The sequence below is a fragment of the Mesoplodon densirostris genome, chromosome 7, assembly GCF_025265405.1.
Source record: "Mesoplodon densirostris isolate mMesDen1 chromosome 7, mMesDen1 primary haplotype, whole genome shotgun sequence".
NCBI lineage: Eukaryota > Metazoa > Chordata > Mammalia > Artiodactyla > Ziphiidae > Mesoplodon > Mesoplodon densirostris.
In genome coordinates this window covers 70,502,210-70,525,970 of record NC_082667.1, presented here as the reverse complement: position 1 = coordinate 70,525,970, position 23,761 = coordinate 70,502,210, and the positions used below count along the sequence as shown (strand labels likewise).

The following is a 23,761-nucleotide window of genomic DNA, read 5'->3' as shown; positions in this document are numbered from 1 at the left end:
TGATCCTTTTAATGTGCTGTTGAGTATGGTTTGCTAGTATTTTGTTGAAGATTTTGCATCCATGTTTAACAGGGATATTGGCCTACAATTTTCTTTTCTTGTAGTGTACTTCTCTGGCCTTGGTTTTAGGGTAATGCTAGCCTCATAAAATAAGTTTAGAAGTGTTCCCTCTTCTTTAATGTTTTTTGGAAGAATTTGAGACTGATATTAATTCTTCTTTAGATATTTTGTAGAAATATCAGTGAAGCCATCTGGTCCTGGACTTTTCTTTACATGAAGGTTTTTGATTACTGATTCACTGTCCTTACTCATTACTGGTTTGTTCAAATTTTTCACTTCTTCATGATTCATTCTCAGTAAGTTGTATGTTTATACGAATTTGTCCACTTCTTCCAGGTGATCAATTTGTTGGCATATTACTGTTCATAGTAGCCTCTTGTAATAATTTTTTACTTAAAAACTTTAAGAATTTATTAGATTTATACTTAAAGTGATTATTGATAGGTAAGGGCTTACTATTCCCATTTTGTTAATTATCTTCTGGCTGTTTTGTTGATCCTTTGGGCTTTTTTTCCTGTCTTCCTTTATGATATAATTTTCTACTTTGATTCCTTTCTGTTTACCTTTTGTGTATCTACTGTAAGTTTCTGAATTATATAATAGTTTCCAAGATATAAACAAATATAATAGTGTATTTTAAGCTGATAACAACTTAATTTGATCTCATACAAAAGCTATACACTTTTATTCCCCTTCCACATTTTTTATTTTTGATGTCACAATTTATACCTTTTTCTATTGCATATCAATTAACAAATTATTGTAGCTATATTTATTTTTAATACTTTTGTCTTTTAACCTTTATCCTACAGTTACAAGTAATTTACATACCACCATTAGAGTATTAAAGTATTCTGAATTTAACCATATATTTACCTTTACTGGTGGGTTTTATACTTCATATGTTTTCACGTTACAAAGTAGTGTCCTTTCATTTTAGCTGGAAGAATTCCATTTAGCATTGCTTGTAAGGCCAGTCTAGTGCTGATGAATTTCTACAGTTTTGTTTGTCTGGGAATATCTTTATTTCTCCTTCAATTCTAAACGACAACTTTGGCAGGTAAAGTATTCTTAGTTGGCAGGTTTTTTCTTTCAGCACTTTAAATATATCATCCCACTCCCTTCTGGCCTACAATGTTTCTGCTGAGAAATCTACTGATAGTCTTTTGGGTGTTCCCTTATATTTAACACATCACTCTTCTCTTGCTACTTTCTTAACTTTTGGCAATTTGATTATAATGTGTCTCAGGGTGGCTGGGGAAGTGCCCACAAGCTCTTTCAGGCTCCAGTGAGGACCCCAGTCAGCTCTCGCATGCAGGTTGATTAGAAGCCCAACTTTCAGGCAGCACTTGGGAAAGTATGCAGTCTAATCCCTTCCAGGGAAAAACTGAGAGCTTTGCATTTTTGCCTGCTCCCTCTGATGAACCTAGTTCGGATAGCCTTGGGAAGTGCTCACACACCAATGTAAAAACCACCTCTTTGTTAAATGTAGTCCCGAGAAACTGGCAAATGCTAAGCCTCACTGGCTCTCAGATATAAAAGTCGGGGCAGTAGATGTGTAGTCCAAAACCTTCACTCTTTAGACAGAAACAGGGATTTGGTGGTCCCCCCCGCCACAATTGTAAAGTGCTGTGCCAGGTACTTGATGAACTTACAGGTTCCTGGGCCCTATCCATCAAAGATTCATCCTCTGGTTGGTCTAGAAATCTGCATTATTTTTCAGATGCACCTCCTTCAGGTTATTATACCTCAGGTTATTCTGAAGCAGGACAACACTTGGAAAAACCTTTTCTCCTTTCCAATCCCATTACCACTACTTAAAATGGAGTCCTTATAATTTTTTGCCTGATTTATATCCAAGTCTCTAAAGTTAGATGCTTCACCCCTTTCTAATCTATTTCCTGTCCCTGATCACACATAGTGGGAGGTGTTCACTGTGTAGCCTAAAACATTCCATTGCTCCCCATCACACTGGATAAAGTCCAAACTCTTAACCATGGCATTAAGGTCCTCTACCACCTAACCCCTGTTTTCTTTCACCCAAAGACCTTTTCACTGCCCCCTCCCACTTCTTTTATCACCTTTTCCCCACTTCTCACTGCTACCTTAGCCTGTATTGTGCTTCTTATCCTTCAAGGGTGGCCTTTCTGGGATGAAAGCCCCTCTCCTCCATCATCTCACTCCTCCTGTACTTACCTTTTTCAGAGAATCTACTACAGTGTACTATGATGGTTTCCTAGTAAATCAAGTCTTTCCACAAGAATGGCACTTTGAGTCAAAGACCCTGTCTTAAGAGAAATGTTTCTTCTCACAGCAGGCTGCCCACAGAGCCCAGGCTGGGTTTCCTAGGGTATATGGAGACCAGCCAGTAGCTATGTCAGCCTGACCCAAGATAGGGACTGCCATTCCTGCCTGGAAATGACAAGAGGTGGAGGTGGGCTCAGTGGTAGTTCTCTAAGCCTGGAGTCCAGCTCTAGAATCCAGCTCTGAGTCTGACTTAAACTTCAATTTGAAGCATGGGTCTTGGTGAGTCGTGCTGTGCCCTGGGCATAGGGCCTTTGAAGCCTCTATCCCTGAAGGCCCACTCCTAGAATTTAGACACCAAACTCATGGTCTTCCCTGGGCGTGACCTTCTTAGGAAGGAGCTTGTAGAACAGAAACTAAGCACACAGTTTTCAATGCAGGCAGGATTGTGTTTGGGGACACACATACCTAAGGTGGGATTTGATTCCCACCTCAGAAATGTACTAGCTGCCTCATCTCAGACAAATTACTTAACATCCCATAGACTCTATTTCCTTATCTGCTATATGGAGATAAACTTTTAAAAATAAAGTCCACATAGATTTGTTCATAGGGCTAAATTACATAATGATTGAAATGGGTTTAACACACAGTGCCAGACATATAGAAAGTGCTCAGTATACAGAGGAGAGGGAAAATTGCTTGGTTTCCTGTTCTGTTCCTGTCCCTAACTTTAGCACCTAGATAAGTCCCTTTTGTCTGTGATTCCTTACCTGTACCCTATTCCCCCTACCCAGGGATACAAGGTGTTGCCTGCACACCCCTCTCACTGGAGTTTTAGCTGGCTTCACACCATCTTTTGTAGGCAGGTTTCAACTTGGTTTCTTCACTTGAAAAATGAGAAGGACCAGAATTAACATTCTGAGAGCTTATTTCATGCTAAGACCTTTGCATTTATTATTTTACTTAACAGAACTACCCTGTGAATTTGGTATAATTATGTCTGGTTTTCAGACTAGAAAATTTAAACTAAGTGAGATTATTACAAGTCCACTGTAGCTTAGTACAGTAAATTTAAACAATTTTGCTCACTACCCTCTTTTAGGTGATATCTAAACTGTTTCTCATAAGTTTGAAGAGTTCTAAAATACGTACTACCCAGTATATTGCAAATATCGACATTTTAAGCTATTATATTGTTCTTTTAAATATAACCATTGGACTCTAAATGCCATAGCAATGTATAATGACATCATCCATTTAAAAAATAAAAGAACAGGCTCTTCTTTAACTTTCAGAAAATTTACATTGTTCTTCTTCCCTTGAATTTTATCACAATGCATTATATTTTATGACCTAGAGTCTTTTATTTGTCCCATTATATTCTTCTCTGAAAAAAGAGATGAATATATTTTTTATTTCCTGTATCTATAATTCTCCAAGTATAAAATTTTCTTCTGAAATAAATTATCATTATAAATATTAATAGAATCGATTAAACACTAAAAATTTGTTATATATTTTGTTAAATAATTATTAAACATATAAAGTAAATTTTTACTAGAAATGCATCTCTTAACAAGATGGTTAGGATTTTTTTTAAATCAGTTCCAGTATCTAGGGACAAACCTACTTATTACTAAAATGAAAAAAATGCTCAGATGCAATTCTATTCCTATTTTTAGAGTTATTTAATAGATGTAAGAACTATGATACCTCATTCATATAAAAAGTGAGAATGGGAGTGGAAGAAATTTTGTCATAGTAATATCTTTGAACTACTTCTGAGTTAAATGCCAGAAAGCACCTAATGATATAAGCTTCAAAAATAATTTTTAGTGATCTATAAGAAAATATCTTGATTAGATCCTTTGTCAATTTTGTTGAATACAAATAATTGGAAACCACTTGACTTGCCAAAGATTTTTTAATCCAATCTTCAGAAATTTACTTTCTCAATCCAAGCACCAAAAATTCCAAATAGTCCTTTTGTCATACCACAAGTTTTTACACTCCAAGAAAATGAACCATAGTAAATAAAAGATAATTCTTTGCTTCTAAAATGTTCTATTTTTCCTCAGATATGCTGGGCTCTTTTATATGAGTCAATTTCAGTAGATGGTATTTTGAAACTCTTTATCCAGATTTGGAGTCAACTAATCACTTTTCTGTCTGATTGAATCTTGTATTTATTTTTCAAATTCTTTTCAGTTGGCTCTAGATATATCTCTAAAGATACTTTAATGTCTTTTCCTCAAGCATGTAAATTCCTCTCATTCTTTATCTCACCACAACTTTTAAGTTGTGGTAATGATAGTGAGTACAAAATAAAAAGTAGTTCTATAGCTACATATAAATGTGCGTATGCTTGTGTGTGTGTGAAAAAAATGAAGTCAGCAATTTGCAGAATTTGTGTGGAGTTTGCTTTTACACTCTTTAGTTAAGTGGCACTGAGGTGATCATTTAGTGCTTGGTAAGAGCTTTAATAAAAAGGGTCAAAGTAGTCATGAAAATCAATATCTTTCTAATGACATCTAGACATTTATGATGCCCCAAGCAAGCTATATCATCTGTGTGGTTTGTAAAGCAGTTACTTTTTCTTTAAGATTATTTGAAAGTTTTACTGTAATTATTTTTTATTCACTAGGTAATGAAATATTTACAAGGTTGAAACTCCTAATGCTTTAAACAAACAAACAAAAAACCTTGATGGCACTAATAGACCTTTAAGGGGAGGGGAGAAATTACTTCAAAGCTGTAAGGAGCTTTCTTTTTCAAATTGTGGTCAAAATCACACATTTTAATAAATGCTATAAGGAGAAAGACCAGAGTTCTGGGAGAAAAATAACAGTGGAGTCCTAATTCAGATTGGGGAATAAGAGAAGGCCTCTCTAAAAACCCAGGGATAAATAGGCTTCAGAAAATGATGGAAAGAAATATCTAAACCTCAAACGGGGGAAAAAAAATTCTCAGATAGAGTGAGAGAAATACCAAGGAGAAGTCACTCAAAGAAAACAAACAATCCAGAAAATAAGCAAGAACTGTCAAAGAACGCAGTCTGAAAAATAACATAGCATGAGATACAGAAACAAATTACCTACAAGCGCTGAGCTTTATAGAACTGCTTAGTAAACATGAATTCAGTAAAATGAGAGCTTAAAGACTAAATGGAAAATGAAGTATCAGAACAGAAAGAAAAACAGAAAATTTAAAGCTAAAGAAATAAAAGGAGATCCAAACAACATTATCTATAAACTAGAAATTGCATGGACAGGACAGATACAGCTAAAACTCAGATGAAGGAAGAAGAAAAACTAAATATAATAATGATGAATGAATAGAAAGAAAAACAGAGAATAAAACAAATGATGTTAAAAAAATAGAATTCAAAGAAAGACTATCTCATATTAAGATATTTAGATGTCCCTTAAATGGTGAACCCAACAAAGAGAAAATATATATATATATATATATACATATATATTCCTTACAATAAAAAAATCTGCAAATCAAAATCTGTAGATTAAAACAGTATACCACATACTCCTCCACAAAATTGTACAGGGCATCAATGACAGACCCTGATTATTATTGAACTTTAAGGATAAAAACAGAAGTCTTCAGATTCGTGAGCAAAAAATAAAAATAAAGGGGCCTCCCTGGTGGCGCAAGTGGTTGAGAGTCCGCCTGCCGATGCAGGGGATACGGGTTCGTGCCCCGGTCTGGGAGGATCCCATATGCCGCGGAGCGGCTGGGCCCATGAGCCATGGCCGCTGAGCCTGCGCGTCCGGAGCCTGCGCGTCCGGAGCCTGTGCTCCGCAACGGGGGAGGCCACAACAGTGAGAGGCCCGCATACCGCAAAAAAAAAAAATAAAAAAAATAAAATAAAATAAAATAAAATAAAATAAAAATAAAATAATTTAAAAGTGAGCTGGAGGGACTTCCTTAGTGGCACAGATGATAAGATTCTGCACTCCCAATTCAGGGGTCCTGGGTTTGAACCCTGGCCAGGGAACTAGCTCTTACATGCATGTTGCAACTAAGAGTTCACAATGCCACAATTAAGGAGCCCATGAGCCACAACTAAGGAACCCACTTGCTGCAACTAAGACCTGGTGCAACCAAATAAATAAATTAATTTTTTAAAAGTGATCTGGATATCAGACTGACTTCTCACAGTAACATTCAATGGCAGAAGACAATGGAGAAATATCTATAAATTAAAAGTGGAAAATGGATGTGACTCACAAAATTAAACCCACGTAAGTTGTCTTTTAAGTAAAAAGGTTAAGAGATATTTTCAAACATGAAACTCTCTGGACACATAGCACCCATGAGCCCCTCAACAAAAAGCACTTCAGACTGATAAAATGAGCTAAGAAAAAGCTGATTCAAAATTAAGAACCCAAAGAGGTAAAATGACAAGTGATAACCACCATATGAACATAGAACTAAAACGAAGCCACTAGGAAAAAATTATTTCAGAAGACAACAAAAATACCATGGTTTGTGCTTACAACCATGAGGGAATAAATGGTTTGGGACTTACTCTTCAATCATAAACAATTAAAAACCTGGCCAAATGTATATAAAATAAATGATTGTGGACATTGGACAACAACCAGTGAAGGGTTATGATCCCTGAAAAAGAAATAAATGATATGTGTCATGCAATAGCTACAGCTTTCAGAAAGTAGACAAATTCTGGCCCATGAGTGCAGGAAAGGGGAACTCAAAGTCTGAATAGTCTTCTCTGAGTTGAGGAGACAGATATTAGAGTTTAGGGTGGTTAAGGCAATTAGAACTTGCAGAGTAGAATATTACAGAGAAGGGGGTAGTAGAATATTCAGAAGAAGTCTCAGATATCTGAATATGGATATCTGTCAGCCTTTGACTTAATACTAATCTGTCCATGCACAACATAAAATTCAACAAGACTGCATGAAGGACGATGTGTGGAGAAAAAACAATTACCACAGAGTGAAAGCCAAAAGCCCATAGTTTATACAGGGCCAGGACTATTCAAGTTCTTTCCCACCAGAGCAGAAAGACTTTGTTAAATACACATGGCATTTACTTGTGACCCTAGAAGAGTCACATTTGCGGCTAAACTGGTACTATAGGAATATCTACTCTAGTCACATACTTAAAAAGCTTTAAAATAAGCCTAGAAAATATCAAACTAAGTCATGAGTAATTTAATTGCTTACTAGAAAAAAAATCCACACCTTTAAAGAAACACAGCAAATCCAGCACTTAACAATGAAATATTTACAATGTCCAGCATCCAACTAAAATGGCTAGACGTGCAAAGACAGAGAAAATGTGACCAAGGAAAAAATTAATTTTATAGAAACAGATGCATAAATGATAAAATTGATGTAATTAGTAACAGTAATGATAAAATAACTTTTATAAATATGTTCAATATGCTTGCGAACTTAAATAAAAATGTGAACATAATGAGGGGAGAAATGAAAGAATTAAAAAAACAAAAACAAATGGGAACTGCTAAGGAAGAAAAATAAAATACATGAAGTGAAAATTACACTGAATTAAATAAACCATAAATTAGACATAAAAGATAAAGAAGGCAGTGAACTAGGAGACAAAGCAATAGAAAATATCCAAAATGAAGCACTCAGGGGAAAAAGATTAAATAGGAGAGTCTAAGTAATCTGTGAAGCAGTATCAAGCAGTCTAGCACACATGTAATTGGGGTCTTAGAAAGAGATGAAAAGGAGAAGAGAAAAAAATTCTTGAAGGGATAATAGTAAAGCTTTAAAATACACAAAACTAAACCATGATAATATTGAAAGAAAAATAAATCTAAAATTATAGCTGTAGATTCCATAACTCTTCTCTCAGTAATTAATATAAAAAGTATAGAAATCAATAGGAATATAGAAGAATTGAATGACACTATCAAAGAACTTGAACTAGTGGGCATTTCTAGAAAACTACCCATCAGTAACAGACTATATGTCCTTTTTAAGTACTCATGGAGCATTTATCAATATAGAACAGATGCTAGGCCATTAGCTAAGTCTCAATACATTTTAAAAGATTGAAATCAAAAGGGAATTAAATTAGAAATTACTAACTAAAAAATATCTCAAAATACCCAAATATTGGGGGATTAAATTTTATAATTCATATGAACCCATAGCTCAAAGAATAAATCATAGGGAAAAAAAAAATATTCTGAACTAAGTCATAATTAAAATGCAGCGTATAAAAGTTAGAGGATTCATGTAAAGTACTCAGAGAGGTAAACAATTTGTTTCCATATTCAAATAATTAATAACTGGGAATTGAAATTTACAATAACATCAACAAATGTAAAACACTTACAAACTTTTAGTGAAAACTACAAAACACTCCTGAGAAGGTCTAAAGAAGTCCCAAATAGATGGGGAGATGTATCGAGTTCATGGATTGGAATAGACAATATCACTAAGATTTTAATTGTTCCCAAGTTGATCTATAAATTCAGTGCTGTGCCAATCAAACTACCAATAGAATTTTTTTTTCAAAATTGACAATTTAAATGGAACTGTAAAGGAGCTAGAGTAGCCAAAACCATTTTGAAGAAGATTCAGTTGGGAAGACTTACACTACCTGATTTCAAGACTTAATATAAAGCTACAGTAATTATAACAGTGTGGTGATGTAGTGAAGATAATCATATAGAACAAAACAACCAAATAGATAATCCAGAAATAGACACACATATGTGGTCAACTGATCTTTGACAAAAGTTCTGGGCAATTCAATGGGAAAGTGATAATCTTTTCAACAAATGGTGCTGGAACAACTGGCCAACCATATGGTAAAAAAAGAAATCTTGATCTCAAAGATATTTAAATATTAACTTCAAGTAGACCATAGATCTAAACATAAAAACTAAAGCAATAAAATTTAAAGAAAACATAGGAGAAAATCTTGCAAGCTTGGAGTAGTTGAAGATTTTTTTAGATAAGGTACAAAAAACATGAAAACATTGGACTTTATAAAAACTAAAATCTACTTTTTGAAAGGCAGCGTTAAAAAAACCATAGGCTGGCAGAAAATATTCATGATACATATATCTGACAAAGGACTAGTATCCAACATATATAGAAATATAAAGAACTCTTACAATTCAATGTTAGAAGACAAAATCTCAATTAAAAAACTGGGCAAAAGATTTGAAAAAACATTTTACAAAAGAAGCTATGCAAATGGCCAATAAGCACATCAGAAGTAGCTAATGTCATTAGTCATAAGGAAAATGCAAATTAAAACCACAATCAGATACAAATACAAAATCAGGAGAATGGCTAAAATTTTAAAAAGTGAACAATGCCAAGTGTTTGTGAGGGTGCGGAGAAAGTAAAATCCTTGTACATAGTTAGTGGGAATGTAAAATGTTATAATAATGAAATAATGGAAAATGGTTTAGCACCTTCTTATAAAACTAAACATATACTTCCCATATGACCTAGCAACTACACTCTAAGTATTTATCCAAGAAAAATTAAAACATATTTTTACACCAAAAAATATATATACAAGAATGTTTACAGGAGTTTTTTTTTAATGACAGACAAAAATGTTAAATGACTATCAGTAAGTGAATGGATAAACACAATATGGCATATTCATATAATGAACTACACTCAGCAATAAAAAGAAACAAACTACTGATATACATAACATGGATAAGTTCCCAAAAGAAGCCAGATAAAGTAGTAGATACTGTATGGTTCCATTTATTGGAGACTCTAGAAAACTAATCTAATCTATGACAGATAGCAAATCACTGGTTGTAGGGTGTAGGAAAGAGGGATTGGCTGGGAAAGGGAAGAAAGAACTTTGGGGGTGATGGAAATGTTTTATATCTTGAATATGTTGGTGACGATATGGGTGTATACATTTGTCAAAACTCATCAAACTATAATTTTAAAATGAGTGCATTTGATTATATGTGAGTTAGACCTTAATAAAATTGAGGGGAAAATGGCAAAGGGATATATAACATCTTATTCTCAAGAAAATTTCTCCTAAAATAATGTGGCACATTTTATGCAAGGCTTTGCTTTAAATATGCATATTTCAAACTTTCTGTTAATTAAATTTTGTTTTCCTACTGGAAAGGAACACGCAGTAAAAAACAAAAATGGAAAATATAGTTTCATACTTTTAGGACAGTGAAAATACTCTGTATGATATAGTGGTAAATATTTGTCATTGTATTTTTGTCCAAACCCACAGAATGTATTAGCACCAAGAGTAAACCCTAAGGTAAACTATGGACTTTGGGTGATTATGATATATCAATGTAGGTTCATCCTTGGTTAAAAAAAAAAGTACCTTTCTGGTGAGTGATGTTAACAATGGGGGAGGCTAGTGTGTGTGCGGGCAGATGGCTTATGAGAAATCTTTGTACCTTCCTCTCAACTTTTTTGTAAACCTAAAACTGCTCTAAAAATTAAATGTTCTAAAAAAATTAATAGAACTCTTTATCTAAGAAAAGGTACATTTTATATTTTACTCTTCGTAAATTATAACTCAGTAAAAGAAATTAATGGGGAAAAAAGTATAGCTTCGATTCATAATAATTTATGATCACTTTGTTAAATAAATATTTATCTGCAATTCAGCAATTTCTTCAGCTTATTTTTTATATTCAATTCAAGTATGATAAATATAATACATTTAAAAGGCATGTACAGTATGATTCTAGTTTATAAAACTGTTTTTATGTATCTACTTACCTACCACCTACGTATCCATAGTTTTGTCTGATTATGGGTATAAAGTTGTGTTTGGAATTATTCTTACCAAATGCTAAACCTTGTTATTTCTGGCCATTTTGAGTAAATTGTTGCTTGCTTTGTATTCTATGTTACTTAAATTTTTTTCTTAATATACAAACAGCTCATACAGCTCAACATCAAAAAAACTAAAAACCCAATCAAAAAATGGGGAGAAGACCTAAACAGACATTTCTCCAAAAGAAGGCATACAGATGGCCAAGAGGCACATGAAAAGATGCTCAACATCACTAATTATTAGAGAAATGCAAATCAAAACTACGATGAGGTATCATTTCACACTGGTCGGAATGGCCATTATCAAAAATTCTACAAATAATAAATGCTGGAGACGGTGTGGAGAAAAGGAAACCCTCCAATACTGTTGTTGGGAATGTAAATTGGCACAGCCACTATGGAAAACACTATGGAGGTTCTTTAAAAAAGTAAAAATAGAGTTACCATATGAGCCAGCAATCTCACTCCTGGGCATATATCCGGAAAAGACAAAAACTCTAACTTGAAAAGATACATGCACCCCAGTGTTCATAGAAGCACAATTTACAATAGCCAAGACATGGAAGCAAACTAAGCATCCATCGACAAATGAATGGATAAAGAAGATGTGGCATATATATATATATATATATATATATATATATATATATATATATATATATATATATATATAATGGAATATTACTCAGCCATAAAAAATAGTGAACTAATGCCACTTGCAGCAACATGGATGGACCTAGAGATTATCATACTAAGTGAAGTCAGGCAGAGAAAGACAAACGTCATAGAATAACACATATATGTGGATTCTAAAAAAATGATACAAATGAACTTATTTCCAAAATAGAAAGAGACTCACAGACATAGAAAACAAACTTATGGTTACCAAAGGGGAAAGGTGGGGAGGAGGGATAAATTAGGAATTTGGGATTAACATATACATGCTACTATATATAAAATAGATAAATAGCAAGAACCTATTGCATAACACAGGAAACTACATTCAATATCTTGTAATAACCTATAATGGAAAGAATCTAAAAAAGAATACATATATGTATATGAATATAAAAATAAAAAGAATATATATGTATGTGAATATATTATATATACATATATATAAGAATATATATATTATGTATATCTGAATCACTTTGCTGTACACTTGAAACTCATACATTGTAAATCAATTATACATCATTTTAAATAAAAGAATAACCTAAAAAAACAACAATATAGAGGTTAGCCACCTCAGGTCCTGGCTCCTAAAATGGATGAGGTTGATCTTATCTGCCCCTCCTCCCCCCACAAATCCAAGGGAATACTGGCTTAGTGTGGAAAAACTACAGGTGGGTCTTTAGGCTCTCTTTCAACAAAGATTCCCCAGGGGCCTGGATCTTACAGAACTACCCAGGCTTCATGAAAATAGTTCATCAGTACTGAATTCGCCCTGTTCTCAGTTAAGTGACAATCCTGAATTCTAGCCAGCTGCCCTACAAAGACACAGTATCCTCTGGGGAAGATGAAAATTAGGGCTTAATGTAATGATGGGCTCAGTTGCTCGGGGCCTCTTAACAATACTTCCAAAAACCCCTCCCTCCCTTTTCCAATCCTTTTAAGGAACATAAGCATGGAAAAAAAAGAAAGAAAGAAAGTTAAACTTAAAGGGAAGGTATGTTAAAACTAGAACTTGCTGTTATGTAGAATGGGAGCGTAAGCCATTTTTATTTGAATATTAAATAAAAGAATGACCCCAAGAGGCCTGGGGACTTTGGGACACTTAGGTTACATTTTAAAAAACAAAAAACAAAAACAAAAACTCTTTATTAAAAAAAAATAACCAGAACTTATGATTGACCAGAAAGGTAAAGATATATGACCATATTTAAATAATTCTACTTAATCACATCTACAATGTTTGATGGTTCCGGAGGGCAAAATGACACGCCAGGAATACCATTACACCTTCCTCCAACGTACAGATATTAGAAAAGAAAACAGATGAAGTCTCTATCATTTTCTTGATTCCTTTTTTTACTTATTTTTATAAATAATACCTCACCAGTAAGTTAATCTTCATAAGAAATGCCTCTAAATCTCTCCTGTCTGGGCTTCTCAATATTTTTCTTTAATGGACAGGAAAGTAAATACCTTATTCTCAGTCACATTAGGACATGGAAGTCCCCTTTTCACAGTACAGAGATATTGCCTGACCTCTGTTTACTTTAAGGCTTAAGCAGCCAGAAACTTCTGATACATCTGATTTGGTGTCTGGGAAAGGAAAAAGAGTAGAAAAAATATTCTAATATGAGCACTAAATGATACCTATTACCAGCACTGATGAATTACTTATCCTGAAGCCCTATAATCCCCTGGGGGCAAGTCCATGTACATCATATCTCATCATTATGCCCAGCACACAGTTGTGCTCACTAAATCTAATTTGACTGAGTGAATAAATACATTTCTCCCATTAAATATGGAGATTGTAGAATTGTCATTCCTGTGATTTACCCACTTTCATTTAGGACATATGTTATACCCCTACAGTGCTAAAACATCCAAGTAAAAAGAGCAAAAAACTTGACTATTTTAATTGAGAATCAAAAAAGGTCTAGAATCTGTACTGCCCAAAACAGTACCCACTAGCTATGTGGCAATTTATATTTAAATTCAATAACATTTAAAAATCAGTTGCCCAGTTGCCCTAGCCAATATCAAGTGTTCAATAACTACATGTGGCTAGTGGCTATGGCATCAGACAGCACAAGTAGAGAATATTTACATTATTACAGAAAATTCAGAGTTTTATTGGATAGAAAATTCTAGATGATTGCCTAAAATTTTTTGATTTCATTTTTATGTTCCATGCTTTTATAAATATATCAGGAGTTCAAGACCTTTTCTAAGTATGTGGTAGAGTTCCTTAAGGGAAGTGATTTGGGAAGTAAAGATTTTCTGTAACTTGGGCTTATAAAAATGACTCCAAGATTGAAGAGAGCTTGTTAATACACACTGAAGTAGATCTAGTATTCCCTGAGGGCAGAATCCTTTTGTTGTTCATTTTTCTATTTCCAGCAGCTAAGAAATTGCACTTAGTAAAGGATGAATAATGATAAATATGTATGTATCCTAATAAATTACACATTCTCATTCAAATACTTCACATACCTCTCATATTTGACACATTTGTTTCAGATATCAGAGGTGTAGTAGATTCTGTTGCCTAGAGGATAAAGGGATTGCCTATCAGCAGCTTTATCTTTTTATGGGATCTGTCTTCCTTCTTTTCACCTCCAGTGCAGTCTATTTCTCCTGCCTTCTATAGTACTAGGTCTCATCTAATGATGATACCATCACAGAGTTTACACTGACTGACCACATATCCTAGACTAATGATGTATGTATTAGGCAACAATAAGATTTATTGTTGCCTATGGTCTGAAATGTTTGTGTCCATACACAATACCAATGTGATGATATTAGTAGGTGGGCCTTTGGGAGATACTTAAGCCATGAGATTGGAGCCCTCATAAATGGAGTTAGTGCCTTATAAAGAGGCTCCAGAGAGATCCCTATCCTCTTCCACCATGTGAGGATACAGCAACAAGACAACCATATATTTAACCAGGAAGTGAACCCCCACTTGACCATGCTGGCACCTTGATCTTGGACTCCCAGAATCCAGGAATGTGAGAAATAAATTTCTGTTGAGTATTAGCTAACCAGTCTGTGGTATTTTGTTACAGAAGCCCAAATGGACTAAGACACTGTCCATACTGGTATCCTTCTGAGAGTGAAAGGGGGTGGTATTAATAGCTCCACTGGGACACTAAGCATGAGCCAAGGTCACCCAACTGGTTTTGCGGTAGAGCCTTTGGAAGGTGATTAGCTCGTGAGGGTGGAGCTCTCACGAATGGGATTAGTGCCCTTATAAAAAGAGACCTTAGAGAGCTCCTTTGCCCCTCTGCCATGACAGAAGACAGCCATCTATGTATGAACCAGCAAGTGGGCTCTCACCAGACACCAAATCTGCCAGTACCTTGATCTTGGATTTCCCAGCCTCCAAAATGGTAAGAAATAAATTTTTGTTGTTTAAAAGCCAACATGGTAGTCTGTTGCAGCAGCCTGAACAGACAAAGACATAAGTGTATCTTTGTCTTTAATTTTTTGACCACTAGATGTCAACTATTCCTGGAATTCTAGACCACGGTTTCAATAAGATTCAGACATCCTCAGCAACACATTCCTACACATATAGCCAGATTTGTGAACATTCATCTTGCTCATTGAGCTCATATTATTTATGCTCATTGATTAACATAATCCATGTTTTACAATTGTTTTGGCAACAATTACAAAGGTTTATATAACAAAGGTCTATATAATAGTCCCAAATAAGGATTCCTTCGCTGCCCCTCAAGCTGCCTGATGTTCCAAGATAAGGCCTTTGGTCAGGATGTTGTCAAAATGACAAGTAACAGCCTAGGGTCAGGCCATTAGATAGTTCCTATGAGAACACCATTCAGATTGGACCTTACGTGAAGAAGGAGGCAGCAGGAGGGAGAAGATCCAAAAAGGATGATCCTGAGGTCATCCTTGCCTGAAATCCACATCAGTAAACTCTAATCTAACCATAATATCGATCAGGAGAGGATCCTTGGTCAGATCATTTTTTTAATTTCAAAAAAGATTGATTTCCATTCTGTAAATACCTCCAGTTCACTTAAATTAAGGAGCATTCCTTCTTTGGCATTCTTCCCTGGCTACATTAGCAAAGGGGAACTTGATCCATGACTCAAGCAGTCTAACAGCACTGATGAGATGCCTCCTCCCCCATCCTCACCTCCCCTTGGGGGATAGTAAGGAGGGGTGGTCTCAAGAATCACTAAAAGTCTCTCAGAACATAAAGCTTTCCTTGTAATCATATGTTATGTTCCCTCAGTGCTCAGAAAAGAGAAACAGCTCCCTACATTTGCTCTTACAGTGACAGAAAACAATCGATAATGTTTGTCTATGGATTTGATCACAACGAGGATGTTTTGTGGAAGATGAACTGAAAGATTTCACTGTTTCATGGCAAGGATCCCATCTTCAGTATGCAGGGTGGAATGGGTGTCTGGAGAAATGTGAATACCCTGTCTAGGGCTCTGACGTTTCTGTGTGCAGAATGGTAACACTTACAATAGAGAAGAGTGCAGCAGTGAGAGCCTCTTTCTTGCCCTTTGAAAACCGTCCCTCCAAGACTCATCCTGAGGAGCAGCATCAGGTGAGAGTGTCTCCTGGGCTCTTTGCCAGTTCTTGGATGGCTGTGGCTCTGGCCTGGGACTTGGTGCTTGCCCCCACAGAGCTCCTGCAGTGCAGAGTGATACAACCAGCACAGATGTGCCGCCTTTGCACAAACCATTATGTGCACTCAGAGTTGTGTTTCACCACAATGGAGGATAGTAAGAGCCTGAGGTGGGACAACCTAGTTGATCATCTCAATTACAAAATTACATATGAGAACATAACACATTCCTCAGTAGTGATAAATAGAAAGTGAGGGTTTTGTTCTCTACTGGATAGTCATAACCATAAGGTACCAGAAGGCCAAAGGTAAAGTTGGTAAAGGATCATTTATGTGTTAAGATCTGAAAAGCCCTTCCAGCACTAAGAGAAAAAATACTTTCTCTCACTGATAGATGAAGTTCCATTATTAGAGATCCATTCCTTTGGTTTAAGCCTTAACTGTGACAGGCTGAGAATATTCACAGCACTTGGCTATTATAATGAAAATGGTTTCATTACACTAAGGATTCTTCCAACTCTCCCAGTCAGCTGGAAAACAAAAACACCACCCATACTTCTTTTGCATTGCCTTTGTTCCTTTGTCAAAGATCAGTTGACTATATTATGGGGGTCTATTTCCAGGCTCTCTATTCTGTTCCATTGATCTATTTGTCTATTCTTTCACCAATACCACACTGTCTTAATACTGTAGCTTTATAGTAAGTCTTAAAGTCAAGCAGCATCAATCCTCCAACTTTGTACTTCTCCCTCAAGATTGCATTGGCTATTCTGGTTCTTTTGCTTCTCCTAATAAACTGTAGAATCAGGGACTTCCCTAGTGGTCCAGTGGTTAAGACTGTACTTCCACTGCCGGAGGCATGGGTTTGATCCCTGGTCGGAGAACTAAGACCCCGCATGCCGCGCGGCACAGCCAAAAATAAATAAACTGTAGAATCAGTTTGTCAACTTTCATAAAATAACTTGCTGGGATTTAATTGGGACTGCATTGAATCTGTAGATCAACTAAGTTGGGAAGAGCTGACATCTTGACAATATTGAGTCTTCCTCTCAATGAACATGGAATATTTCTCCATTTATTAGCTATTATTTGATTTCTTTTATTAGTTTTGTAGTTCTCCTCATACAGATCTTGTACATATTCTGTTAGCTTTATACCTATTTCATTCTGGGTGGTGCTAATGTAACCAGTATTATGTTTTTAATTTCAAATCCCACTTGTCCATTGTTGGTATATAGGAAAATAATTGACTTCTGTATGTTAACTTTGTATTTTGCAACCTTGCTATAATCACTTATTAGCTCCAGGAGGAGTTTTTTTTGTTTCTTTTGGGTGTTTTTTGTTTTGTCTTTCTTTCCAACCTGTATACCTTTTATCTCCTTTTCTTACCTTATTACACTAGCAAGGACTTCCAGTATGACTCTGAAAAGGAGTAGTAAAATGGGGCATCGTTGTACCTGATCTTAGTGGGAAAGCTTCGGGTTTCTCACCATTAAGTATAAAGCTACTGCAGGGTTTTTGTAGTCTTTACAAGTTGAGAAAGTTTCCCTCTATTGCTAGTTTTCTGAGTTTTTATCATAAATGGGTGTTGGATTTTGTCAAATGCCTTTTCTGCATCTATTGATACTATCACGTGATTTTTCTTTTTTAGTCTGTTAGTGTGATGGGTTACATTGATTTTTCACACACTTCCTTAAAGGCAGTGTCTGAATGCAAATTTTTTCCATTTAGATGTCTCATGTGAGAATTGGAAGGCAGAGTCAGAGAGTTCTATCTTCCTGCTCTTCTGTTTTCTGCTGGCAAGCAGTCAAGAAGCCAGGGGTTCGACAGCAGCATCCCTGGGCACAGAATGTCATTGGTGTTGAAAGGTAGTTGTGGCAGCACCAGGGGCAGCATCCTGATCCCTGGATCACAGGCTCCATGGGATTTTTTTCATGTCTACAGTTCAAGTGTGTGGACTTCTCAGTCTCCACCTTTTGGTTATGGTAACTGTAGCATCTTCCAGAACTATACACATTATTTTTTAATATCTAGTTCCTGTATGCAATGCCTTTCTGCTTAAAATACCCAGAGTAGCTTCTGTGTACTTCTAAAACTGACCAGGGACCATCACAGATGTGGATAAGCATGCTTACTGAAGAGAATGGATGAAGCAGTGTGAGGGAATAAAATTCCTCATGAGGGCATGAGCTGTAAAACATAGGGAGAAAACAAGGCACCAGCCCCATTTTATATTTGACTGAAAGGTGGCTTCCTTGAAGACTGCTTCTTCCAGAAGCACTTACCAGCAGCTCAGCCTGGCGTTCCTCTCAAAATTAAAATACAAGAAGCATTATCAATGTCTCCAAACTAATCTCCAAGTAAATCTCATTGTCATCACACAATGTCCTTCATTTGTTCTTTGTTCTTCTATACCCACCTCCTTCACCCCTCCCACCCCCATTTTAATAAAATAAAATAATAAGACTGGAAGGTGCCTCACAGCCATTTTAGTTTATTTACTACTTTCTAGACTTATAAAGAGGCCAAATCAGTAGAATGACTTTCCTAATATAAGCTATACATGATCTAATGACCACCTATGTTCCAACATTATCCCACACCTAGTAGGACTGTAGAGAAGTAAAATAAATACCAGAGGGTTACTCTAGACATTTCATGCTTCAGAGTCTCTGTCCACTTCTGTCTAGGTCTTTTCATCACACAATTTGTGTTACTCCGTGATTCATCCCAGGATCCTTCCACAGGTAACACCGCATGGTCCCAGTCCGGGGACTCTCTGCTCCACTGTCCCCACACTGAGGCGGGTTCCAGTCTCTCTGTCTCCTGTGGCACACGTGCTTAGGTCAATTTCGGGATGCTGGAGCTCCCCAGGCACCACCCACAGAGCAGGACGCAGGAATGGTTTTGTGCGGACAGTGCGCTCACGGATCACATCCCTCACCCAAGGGTCTGTGGGAAATGGGTTCGGAACCTGGGCCAGCACAAGCGTATGGCAAATAGGTGCAGTGACTGAGGGGCAGGTAACCGTTAAACGCAAGCCCCAGTGGCAGGTTCTGGGAGCTTTTTCCCCCCATTTAAGTCCTGGGTTCCAAATTAAGACTCTGCCAGCTTGCTTCTCACAGGGTACTCTTTGCCTAAGTGTGAAGCAGATGAGAAGCAGAATTTGGTTCTTCAGTTTCTCAGGGATTCCAACCACAGAGATACGTCCTCCCAACCCACCTCCCCCAACCAGGTATGAGCAAAAGCCCGACACCAGGAGGACAGCTCTGAGTTGCACAATGGGAAAAGCTGTGGTGACAGGTACTCAGAGTCTGTTCTCCAGGAGTCCTGGCCAACACGTTGTATGTGAGAATGTGTGGAGTGACAGGGACGGGGCTACGGACTGAGACCTCCTCACCCAGTTGTCCCACTAGGTTTCTTTGCTAAGCCAAGCATGCTACAGGCTTACTGGATCTTCCAGCAGTCCACTTGGCTGAGAAGGAAATGATGGTGAAGCGAAGTGACATGTCCAGCCTGAAGTCAGGACGCCAGGGAGTTAGAGTCAGAGACAGGATCAGAGCCTGGGTCTGTGGGCTCACAGAACTTGAACTGCTGCAAGTGGTGATGTCAATTTTTCCCTTGCAGAAAGGTGCCATGGGCTTCTGGAAGTTCCCCCTGTTCCTGGTCCTCAGCATTCTGGTCCTGAACCAGGCAGGTATGCTCTAGGCAGTGCCATTCAGGTGAGACAGCCCTGCCAGGAGCACTCTCACCTCTCATGGCCCCTGGAATCATACAATTCTGTGTTCTCAGTTGTGCTTGTGCTGAATCTTTAGCAACTGGCTCCTGGTGGGTGGAGGTGTGGGGATGGGTGGTGGTAATGTATAAATGTACACTTATATAAGTTTATCATAAAAGATGTGTAGCACACAGTTTACAAACAGACATAAGATATACAGTACTAGTTATTATAAATTTCATATAACTCATTGAACCTCACAACATACTTTTGTTGCTTTTTATCAAACACTTTTATCCTTAGCAAAGCTATTTACTAACTTAACCATAATTTGATAAATGGATTTCATCCTAGTCTGCTAACTACTTGGCCAATAAATTTGTTATTCAATCTGATATGTGATCTATTCATCTAATGTCTCATCCTCATTCAAATTATATTTATTAAACTGAAACCATTTCCAGATTCAAATTATTATCATTTAATTTTTAATAATGGCTGCATTTAACACTAAGCTCAAAAAATTCCTGAAAATCTAACCATCAGTTGCCAGCAAACCATTTCTTTGAGGTCACACCAGAGCCTAACTCCTGGTGAAGCAGCATTTTTGGATAGACAATGGCCTCATTTCTTCCGTTGGCAGTTAGGGCAGCCACATCCTCAGGGGACGATGCAGAAACCAGGAAACCTGGCTGCTTATCCTGGGGGTGGGGGTAGGCAGGGACTCAGAGCCAGGATTGGGCTTGCTTCCCTTCCCTAGGTGCGCCTTGGAGAATGGCTTTGATCCCACTACACTCACCAATAAGGAAATGCGCCTCCTACTGGCTGCAATGATGAACGATTATGTGCAGATGAAGGCCTGTGAGCTGAAGCAAGAGACAGGAGGGCTTCAGGTAAGACTCTGCCCTCTGCTCAGCACTTACCCTCTCCCCTGGCTTACCAGGAACATGTATCCTGACAGGTAGGAGAGAACATAGCTGGATAGGCAGCCAGCAAGCAGTCACTGTTCACCTTGGCCTGGGGCCCACCTCTTCTACAGGCTCCACTGAAGACAGAGGTCATGTGAAGGAACTATGGTTGCACCACATGTACAAAGATCCCTTTCTAAAAGCAGTGGGGGAAGCTGTGGAATCCCTCACTCTGGAAATTGTCTGGCAGTACTGAGGATACCTCCCAGCACTGGAGGAGTTTAGCCTCGTAAAGTAAAGCCAGGGAATGAATCCCATGTATCTCAGGGGATTTTAGAAATCTAGCCCCTCCTTGTTAACCGGCACATGATATTCTTTCACACCTGCAAGGCATCTTCATTGCCCATTTGCAAGGTGAAGCCAGAGCCCTTACAAAGGATGTTGTCAGATAGCACAGTGTCTGAGGTAGGTCCAGGGCCTTTAGATGTGTAGAATCTGTGGAGATGTGCATGTTCTCACTGGACCAGACACCCTTCCCCAGCCCCACCTCCCTGTGCACCCTGAGCTTGGAGCTCACACCAGCTCCTGACCTGGCCATACCTGGGCAGAGGCATGTGCTGCACCTCTATCTGCCCTAGAAACCTCTTTGCAGAGCAAGAAGGACTGAGCAGCATGTGGAATGCCAGAAAAGGTCACCCCTTCCCCCCACAGCCCTTCCCCACACTGCCCTGGCTCAGTGAACCTCTGTTCTCCTAATGGAGGATGCGTGAGCCACCCCCATTCCTGCCCCTCTGCTTTTGCTCCAGGTGCCCTCTCCCTATTCTAACCTTCTGCATGACTGCCTGCAGGAACAGCCCTGGTGCATGGTATTGTCTAGCCTGACTTTTCCCTGTAGCCTGGACAGGTGCAGAACTAAGCAGTGCAATAATCTGAGTACCTGCATCCTGGGCACATACACATAGGACCTCAACAAGTTTTACACATTCCCCTTAACTAAAACTGGGGTCAGAATGCCTGGCAAGAAATGGGTCATGGCCAGAGTATTGGAGAAAGACCATGACCCCTCATGTTGGCATGCCTCAAGGTGCCTACTCAACTCCTTCCTCTCCTTTCTAATTCCTTTGTTCCTGTAACTTGATGCATGTGGTCTTCTCTGGCTGCTCTTTGGGCTAGTTATCAGTGGCATTCTTTGTGGCAGTGGATGTCTGGAACATCAGATGGGAGGAGGGAGAGCAGGCCAGAGAGAATCATTCAGGAAGAGATCAGGAGAGAGAGGGCAGCCCTGTGAGTACCTGTGGATTTCATAGCAGAGCTTCTCAGTCCTGCTTCTGAACATGCCTTTCATTGGGGGAATAATAGTATATTTCTAAAAACCCCTGAGCTGTGGTGGTTATTGCTCTGGCCACATCCCACACTTCATGGATACAGGGACCTGTCTGGCAAGTAGCTTTAGCCCCGGGTAGCTGGAGTCAGGGCATAGTGGGTGGTCCCTGTGAACAACCTCAGGTAGCGAAAACAGGAGCACTAAGCACCTCTGAGACTTGATGCTACAAACTCGCTTCCTCTTCCAGGAGGACAGGGGAATTTTCCTTTTCCTAAGGAGTACTCAGTACCTTGTGAATGGGATGCATCTTCAAGACAATCTTTAAGAATGAGGTTGGATGTGGCACCATAATCTCTCTAGTCGCCCAAGCCTTGGTTAAGCTTTCGTTTACTTGTACAGAAAAGACTGGCTGCTATATTTCTGTGTTCCATGGCTTGTTGCCCAGAGCACATTTGGGTTTTCTGACACCCTTGGAAACGTCTATGGGGAGTGATTGTGGCATTTTCCCTAATGCCCTATGATTGTCTGTAGTGATTTTGTGTTTAGGAAAAATATTTAAAGTTCATTGGTGCTTCTCAGAGCAGTAATTTTACCATGTTGGTCCCATGGGGTAGCACCTGCCCTCAGCCTCTCACTAACAGGCCTTTTCTTTTTCTCTATCCTGCAAATCAGCATCACTGCCCAGAAGAGATCCTGTAACACTGCAATCTGTGTGACCCATAAGATGGCGGGCTGGCTGAGCAGGTCTGAGAGTGTGGTTAAGAACAACTTCATACCCACCAACATGGGCTCCAAAGCCTTTGGCTGGTGCCGCAGCGACCTTCAGGCCTGAGCAGTGAAATGACTCCAGGAAGAAGACAACCGCCCTAGTACCTCAGACGGCAGGGCAGATGGCTGGGTATTGCAGGAGTGCAGGCCACAGTCTGACCCTCCCTGGTCCTATATTGTAAAAAAAATCCACAGTGAAGGTGCCAACCACAGTGTCTGGAGAAAGAACAGAGTCCCAATAGCTAGAACACCTAGAATTTGGATTCATTTCTGCTTTTTTTCAGTGCCTCCAAGTGACTCTGAGATCATCGTTCATCATAGGAAATATAGATCCTATTCATTTAAAACACTGTTCCCTACAGTTATAATTGTGATTATTCTAGTTTTTTAGTTTGAAAGGTAAAGACCCTACCCTTTGGGAGTATTCCCTACAATGTCATGTACATCTGGATTCAGAGCACAGACTTGGGTTCAAATACTGTGTTTGTCCTCTACTAACTATATGACCAGGGACCTGACCCTCTCTGACCCTGTTTCCCCATATAACTTGAAAGCAACAATAAGTACCTACCTGTATCATTAATATAAAAAGTGATTGAGATAATACATGACAAGAGCCTCACTGTTAATAAG

General features: G+C 38.0%; 1 pseudogene; it reads left to right on the top strand.

Moving 5' to 3' along the window:
* Positions 1-20,046: 20,046 nt before the first annotated feature.
* LOC132493734 (calcitonin receptor-stimulating peptide 3-like) lies at positions 20,047-23,192 on the top strand (annotated as a pseudogene).
* Positions 23,193-23,761: the final 569 nt, after the last annotated feature.